Source organism: Syngnathus floridae, unplaced genomic scaffold (genome assembly GCF_059516105.1).
Source record: "Syngnathus floridae isolate MCC-2025c unplaced genomic scaffold, RoL_Sflo_1.0 HiC_scaffold_334, whole genome shotgun sequence".
Classification (NCBI taxonomy): Eukaryota; Metazoa; Chordata; class Actinopteri; order Syngnathiformes; family Syngnathidae; genus Syngnathus; species Syngnathus floridae.
In genome coordinates, this window is record NW_028284285.1 from 20001 (window position 1) to 26363 (window position 6363).

Sequence of the window (6363 nt, forward strand, 5' to 3'; positions counted from 1 at the left end):
CCCCGGCCGAGTCAGACTCGGTCGGTGCGGCCCGCTGCGGCCAGCTGGAGAGTGAGCTACGTGCCTGTACCGTGCTCCCGACGAACCGTCCCGGGGGGCTGGTGACGTCGCGCGATCGGCGCTTGATGCTGCGACCGGGAGGGAAGCTGCGCCCCGTCCGAGTCAGACTCGGTCGTTGCGGCCCACCCGAGCCCGCACGCCTCACGCGGAGGGGTCATACGCCCCGGCGGCCACGATAGACGTCCTCCCGCTTCGCGGTGGTCGGGAGGGCTTAGCGGATAGGTGCAGATGCGGGGGCGGCTTCCCGAGATAGCCGTCCCTAGGTTAGGCGAGGGTTTGAGAAACATCTTTCGCGGTAGACCGGCGCGGCCGGCGGACGCCCACGTGGCGTGCCGCGAGTCGGATCGCGCGCTCGGCCTCCGTTGATGGCCGCTAGGTGCGTGCGTGGAATCGGGGCGTCTCGGTCTCGCTGCCGTACGGCTCGCGCTAGGCCTGCGGGGGCGGCGTCGGAGCGCGCGCTCGCGCGGCGGCCGTAGCGCTAGAGGGCGACCCGCAAGTGGGGAGGAACCGTCCACCCAACGCCGGCGCTAGCCGGGGCCGGTGGGGGCCCTACCAAGGCGGGTCATGGTCGCATGTCGGTCGGTCCGGCCTCTGTTTACCGAGGCGGCCGGCACCTCCATCTGCCTTGGATGCCCCGAATCCGCAGACTTTCCTCCGGCCTCAGCTTAACGAGACGGCCGTTGCCTCCATCCTTGGATGTTAACATTCGCAGAGTTTCAGCTCCGGGCTAGGGCGGGTGAAGTCGTCTCGAACCACGTGCCTGAAGGCCGCCTCGCGCCGGATGCAGGCCCCGCTCTGTCGTGCGGTGTGACCGTCCAACGCGGGCATCGCTAGATTAGCCGTGGCCACGATCCTTCCGCACCGCGAGCCTTTCGCCCTCGGCCGGTGGTCGCTCAGTTCGCGGGCCGCTGATCCCGCTCCATCTCTCCGGCCTGTGTTTAAGGAGGCGGCCGCTCCTCCTTCCTTGGATGGACCATTCGCATATTTTTCGCCCGGCCTGTGTTTAAGGAGGCGGCCGGTCCTCCTTCCTTGGATGGACCATTCGCATATTTTTCGCCCGGCCTGTGTTTAAGGAGGCGGCCGGTAACTCCCTTTCTTGGATGAGACCCAACATTCGCATATTTTTCGCCCGGCCTGTGTTTAAGGAGGCGGCCGGTCCTCCCATTCTGCCAGTGTTCCTTGGACTTTGAAAATTTCAAAGTCTTTCCGCTCCGGGCTAGGGCGGGTGAGGTCGTCTCGAACCACGTGCCTGAAGGCCGCCTCGCGCCAGATGCGGCCCCGCTCTGTCGTGCGGTGTGACCGTCCAACGCGGGCATCGCTAGATTAGCCGTGGCCACGATCCTTCCACACCGCGAGCCTTTCGCCCTCGGCCGGTGTCGGTCAACGTGTGGGTGGGGGGGAAGGACGGCTGCCGGGAGCAGACAGCCGTCCCCGGGTGGGGTGTACAGTCCTTCCACCGCGGCCGCCGGGAGCAGACGGCCGTCGAGCGATTCTGCCATTGTTCCTAGGACTTTGTACATTTTAAAGACCCTCCGCGCGGGCCGCTGATCCCGCTCGGTCGCTCCGGCCTGTGTTTAAGGAGGCGGCCGGTCCTCCCATTCTGCCAGTGTTCCTTGGACTTTGAATATTTCAAAGTCTTTTCGCTCCGGGCTAGGGCGGGTGAGGTCGTCTCGAACCACGTGCCTGAAGGCCGCCTCGCGCCGGATGCAGGCCCCGCTCTGTCGTGCGGTGTGACCGTCCAACGCGGGCATCGCTAGATTAGCCGTGGCCACGATCCTTCCACACCGCGAGCCTTTCGCCCTCGGCCGGTGTCGGTCAACGTGTGGGGTGGGGGGGAAGGACGGCTGCCGGGAGCAGACAGCCGTCCCCGGGTGGGGTGTACAGTCCCTTCACCGCGGCCGCCGGGAGCAGACGGCCGTCGAGCGATTCTGCCATTGTCCCTAGGACTTTGTACATTTCAAAGACCCTGCGCGCGGGCCGCTGATCCCGCTCGGTCGCTCCGGCCTGTGTTTAAGGAGGCGGCCGGTCCTCCCATTCTGCCAGTGTTCCTTGGACTTTGAAAAGTCTTTCCGCTCCGGGCTAGGGCGGGTGAGGTCGTCTCGAACCACGTGCCTGAAGGCCGCCTCGCGCCGGATGCAGGCCCCGCTCTGTCGTGCGGTGTGACCGTCCAACGCGGGCATCGCTAGATTAGCCGTGGCCACGATCCTTCCACACCGCGAGCCTTTCGCCCTCGGCTGATGTTCAACCAACGTGTGGGGAGGGGGTTATGGACGGCTGCCGGGAGCAGACAGCCGTCCCCGGGAGGGGAGACTTCACGGCGGCCGCCGGGAGCAGACGGCCGTCGAGAGATTCTGCCAGTGTTCCTTGGACTTTGACTATTTCAAAGTCTTTCCGCTCCGGGCTAGGGCGGGTGAGGTCGTCTCGAACCACGTGCCTGAAGGCCGCCTCGCGCCGGATGCAGGCCCCGCTCTGTCGTGCGGTGTGACCGTCCAACGCGGGCATCGCTAGATTAGCCGTGGCCACGATCCTTCCACACCGCGAGCCTTTCGCCCTCGGCCGGTGTTCGCTCAACGCGCGGGCCGCTGATCCCGCTCCATCTCTCCGGCCTGTGTTTAAGGAGGCGGCCGGTCCTCCCATTCTGCCAGTGTTCCTTGGACTTTGAAAATTTCAAAGTCTTTCCGCTCCGGGCTAGGGCGGGTGAGGTCGTCTCGAGCCACGTGCCTGAAGGCCGCCTCGCGCCGGATGCAGGCCCCGCTCTGTCGTGCGGTGTGACCGTCCAACGCGGGCATCGCTAGATTAGCCGTGGCCACGATCCTTCCACACCGCGAGCCTTTCGCCCTCGGCTGGTGTTCGTCCAACGTGTGGGGAGGGGGTTAAGGACGGCTGCCGGGAGCAGACAGCCGTCCCCGGGAGGGGAGACTTCACGGCGGCCGCCGGGAGCAGACGGCCGTCGAGAGATTCTGCCAGCGTTCCTTGTACTTTGAATATTTCACAGCCGTGCTCGCACTTAGGAAATTTTCGAGCGCTGTGGCACTTAGACATTTTTCGTCAAGCGTGGCACTTAGAAATTTTTCGTCAAGAGAGGCACTTAGACATTTTTCGTCAAGAGTGACACTTAGAAAATTTTTCACTCTCTTTGTGCCTTCCAGGGTGCTGTGCAACCCTGCGTGTTGTGTTCCCACCGAGCAAGGGGCGCTGCTGGCGGCCATGACCAAGCGCTCGGCACCGGGCCCTTTCATTTTGTGGGGTAAATTATGCGCCCCCCATGCTCGTTCTGACTATATTTTGCGAAAGGGGGGTAAATCGTTGATGAGTACGCTGACTAGGGGGACCATTTAGCGTACTCTGGCGCACCTGAAGACCAAAGTTGGTACTGCACCCTCCCCCTGGTACCCCAGCCCCTGGTACCTAAAGAGGGAGAGGCCGAATTTTCGCTTTTTGGGGCCGACCGAGGGAACCAGCCGAGGCGGACACTTTTCGGCTCAAGAGCCGTTGGCACTTAGAAAAAATTCGCACAAGTTGGCAGGGCTACCAGGGGAAGAGGCCGAATTTTCGCTTTTGAAGGCCGACCGCGGGAACCAGCCGAGGCGGACACTTTTCGGCTCAAGAGCCGTTGGCACTTAGAAAATATTTGCCAAACTTGGCTTGACTTCCAGGAGAAGAGGCCGAATTTTCACTTTTGGTGGCCGACCTGGGGAACCAGCCGAGGCGGACACTTTTCGGCTCAAGAGCCGTTGGCACTTAGAAAATATTTGCCAAACTTGGCTTGACTTCCAGGAGAAGAGGCCGAATTTTCACTTTTGGTGGCCGTTATGGGGAACCAGCCGAGGCGGACACTTTTCGGCTCAAGAGCCGTTGGCACTTAGAAAATATTTGCCAAACATGGCTTGACTTCCAGGAGAAGAGGCCGAATTTTCACTTTTGGTGGCCGTTATGGGGAACCAGCCGAGGCGGACACTTTACGCTGGTTGAGTCGTTGGCACTTAGAAAATATTTGCCAAACTTGGCTTGACTTCCAGGAGAAGAGGCCGAATTTTCACTTTTGGTGGCCGACCTGGGGAACCAGCCGAGGCGGACACTTTACGCTGGTTGAGTCGTTGGCACTTAGAAAATATCTGCCAAACTTGGCTTGACTTCCAGGAGAAGAGGCCGAATTTTCACTTTTGGTGACCGACCTGGGGAACCAGCCGAGGCGGACACTTTACGCTGGTTGAGTCGTTGGCACTTAGAAAATATTTGCCAAACTTGGCTTGACTTCCAGGAGAAGAGGCCGAATTTTCACTTTTGGTGGCCGACCTGGGGAACCAGCCGAGGCGGACACTTTACGCTGGTTGAGTCGTTGGCACTTAGAAAATATTCGCCAAACTTGGCAAGACTTCCAGGAGAAGAGGCCGAATTTTCACTTTTGGTGGCCGACCTGGGGAACCAGCCGAGGCGGACACTTTACGCTGGTTGAGTCGTTGGCACTTAGAAAATATTTGCCAAACTTGGCTTGACTTCCAGGAGAAGAGGCCGAATTTTCACTTTTCATGGCCGTTATGGGGAACCAGCCGAGGCGGACACTTTGCGCTGGTTGAGTCGTTGGCACTTAGAAAATATTTGCCAAACTTGGCTTGACTTCCAGGAGAAGAGGCCGAATTTTCACTTTTGGTGGCCGCTATGGGGAACCAGCCGAGGCGGACACTTTAGGCTGGTTGAGTCGTTGGCACTCAGAAAATATTCGCCAAACTTGGCAAGACTTCCAGGAGAAGAGGCCGAATTTTCACTTTTGGTGGCCGACCTGGGGAACCAGCCGAGGCGGACACTTTACGCTGGTTGAGTCGTTGGCACTTAGAAAATATTTGCCAAACTTGGCTTGACTTCCAGGAGAAGAGGCCGAATTTTCACTTTTCATGGCCGTTATGGGGAACCAGCCGAGGCGGACACTTTGCGCTGGTTGAGTCGTTGGCACTTAGAAAATATTTGCCAAACTTGGCTTGACTTCCAGGAGAAGAGGCCGAATTTTCACTTTTGGTGGCCGTTATGGGGAACCAGCCGAGGCGGACACTTTAGGCTGGTTGAGTCGTTGGCACTCAGAAAATATTCGCCAAACTTGGCCAGACTTCCAGGAGAAGAGGCCGAATTTTCACTTTTGGTGACCGACCTGGGGAACCAGCCGAGGCGGACACTTTACGCTGGTTGAGTCGTTGGCACTTAGAAAATATTTGCCAAACTTGGCTTGACTTCCAGGAGAAGAGGCCGAATTTTCACTTTTGGTGGCCGACCTGGGGAACCAGCCGAGGCGGACACTTTACGCTGGTTGAGTCGTTGGCACTTAGAAAATATTCGCCAAACTTGGCCAGACTTCCAGGAGAAGAGGCCGAATTTTCACTTGTGGTACCCGACCTGGGGAACCAGCCGAGGCGGACACTTTAGGCTGGTTGAGTCGTTGGCACTTAGAAAATATTTGCCAAACTTGGCTTGACTTCCAGGAGAAGAGGCCGAATTTTCACTTTTGGTGGCCGTTATGGGGAACCAGCCGAGGCGGACACTTTAGGCTGGTTGAGTCGCTGGCACTTAGAAAATATTCGCCAAACTTGGCCAGACTTCCAGGAGAAGAGGCTGAATTTTCACTTGTTCTGGCCGTTATGGGGAACCAGCCGAGGCGGACACTTTAGGCTGGTTGAGTCGTTGGCACTTAGAAAATATTCGCCAAACTTGGCCAGACTTCCAGGAGAAGAGGCCGAATTTTCACTTGTGGTACCCGACCTGGGGAACCAGCCGAGGCGGACACTTTAGGCTGGTTGAGTCGTTGGCACTTAGAAAATATTTGCCAAACTTGGCTTGACTTCCAGGAGAAGAGGCCGAATTTTCACTTTTGGTGGCCGTTATGGGGAACCAGCCGAGGCGGACACTTTAGGCTGGTTGAGTCGCTGGCACTTAGAAAATATTCGCCAAACTTGGCCAGACTTCCAGGAGAAGAGGCTGAATTTTCACTTGTTCTGGCCGTTATGGGGAACCAGCCGAGGCGGACACTTTAGGCTGGTTTAGTCGTTGGCACTTAGAAAATATTCGCCAAACTTGGCCAGACTTCCAGGAGAAGAGGCCGAATTTTCACTTGTTCTGGCCGTTATGGGGAACCAGCCGAGGCGGACACTTTACGCTGGTTGAGTCGTTGGCACTTAGAAAATATTCGCCAAACTTGGCCAGACTTCCAGGAGAAGAGGCCGAATTTTCACTTGTTCTGGCCGTTAGGGGGAACCAGCCGAGGCGGACACTTTACGGCTGTTGAGTCGTTGGCACTTAGAAAATATTCGCCAAACT